Below are 1216 nucleotides of genomic sequence, written 5' to 3'. Positions count from 1 at the left end.
TCTCAGGGCTGGTGCCCCAGTCCCACCCAGGGGAATAGGGAACGTCCAGGAGTTTGCCGTTTGCATTGCTAATTTGAAGGTGAGCTGTGACCCAGGTCTCCCTGGGATCCTCCAGGAGAGCTGGCCTCATGCATGAAAGGACACTGAACGATGCCGGTCCTTCTTAGGGTGACGCCAGCTCTGAGGCTCCGAGGGGAGAGCTTCTTCAGAGAGAAGAACCTGGTGAATTTTTTTGAGCTCGTAACTATGGCAGCCATTGAGCCCCTTTCTGCACTATTTGTCATGGGAGATCATACATTTATTATTCTTTAAAGCATTGAGTTAGTGATCACTACTTGGAATCGAAGTTACCTTATTTGATACGGCGTTTTCAGTCATGGATGTACCAGGGATACTGCCCCTGGAGGAAGAACTGGAAGGGGCAGGCAGGAGGCCTGGGCGGGCCAAGGAGGAGGAACCCAGTGAGTGGCCCAAAAGGGTGACCATGGGGATGAGGACGAGACGGAGAGAAAGGCGTGGGCTCGAGATCTAAGTCCTCGCTGCTTCTCTCCTTCCCACGCTAGTTTTCTAAGTATTTGCACTCTCCCCCGGTTCATGGATGTGAAACGACTCGTGAAAACTAAGGGGCAATAAACACAATCATGACGACAAGATAAAGCAGAAACCGGGACATAAGAGGGAAGACAAAAATTGTATTTTAAAAATCTTCATTGGGACGAACTATGGCCATGGAGACCCTATCCTGGCCCTGAGGTTCTCATTTATCCATTTTATTAGATTCGCTTTTCCTTCCATCCTCCGGAGCAGGAAAACAAGGTCCCAGTCACTGACAGCACCAGCCTCACTCTCTGTGCTCTCGTCACACATCCCCACATTTCCACGGAGCTGTGGCCTCATCTAGGACGAGGCCGGACAGAGCCAGGCGGAGCGGTGAGCAGGGGCTTTGTTGGTTCCATCCGTGCCTCATCGCTGTGTCGGACACCAGGAAAGGCAGAGCCTCGGCGGGGCGGGTGGTGGGGAAGGCGGCGACCTCAGGGCGCAGCTCCTCTGGCTGCCAGCCCCCCACTGTCCCTGCCTGGGCGTCGGAGCCAAACCCGCAGGGACTCAGCGACAGGCGTGTCCGTGACCCCAGAGCTCTGCTCGCAGGAGCGAGGTCGCCTGAGAAGGAGCCGTGGGAGGAAGCTTGGTGCCTGGAAGCCGGGGTCCCAGCACCATC

Source organism: Myotis lucifugus, unplaced genomic scaffold, assembly GCF_000147115.1.
Source record: "Myotis lucifugus unplaced genomic scaffold, Myoluc2.0 scaffold_575, whole genome shotgun sequence".
NCBI lineage: Eukaryota > Metazoa > Chordata > Mammalia > Chiroptera > Vespertilionidae > Myotis > Myotis lucifugus.
The sequence above is the reverse complement of the archived record's forward strand: the minus strand, read 5'-3'. Positions refer to the sequence as shown.